Source organism: Geospiza fortis, unplaced genomic scaffold, assembly GCF_000277835.1.
Source record: "Geospiza fortis unplaced genomic scaffold, GeoFor_1.0 scaffold3863, whole genome shotgun sequence".
In the NCBI taxonomy this organism is placed as follows: Eukaryota; Metazoa; Chordata; class Aves; order Passeriformes; family Thraupidae; genus Geospiza; species Geospiza fortis.
This window is the reverse complement of record NW_005056606.1, coordinates 2,140-2,339: the sequence shown is the minus strand read 5'-3', so window position 1 is coordinate 2,339 and position 200 is coordinate 2,140.

Below are 200 nucleotides of genomic sequence, written 5' to 3'. Positions count from 1 at the left end.
CAGTCCCACACCCCATAAATGCAGTCCCACATCCTATAAATGCAGTCCCATCCTCCTGTGAGGGGTTCCAGCACCCCATAAACACCCCCCAAACACCCCTCACACCCCACAAATGCAATCCCACACCCCACAAACACACTCCCACACTGCTCAGAAGGGCTCCAGCACCCCATGAACAGCTCCCACCCCCCATAAACCCA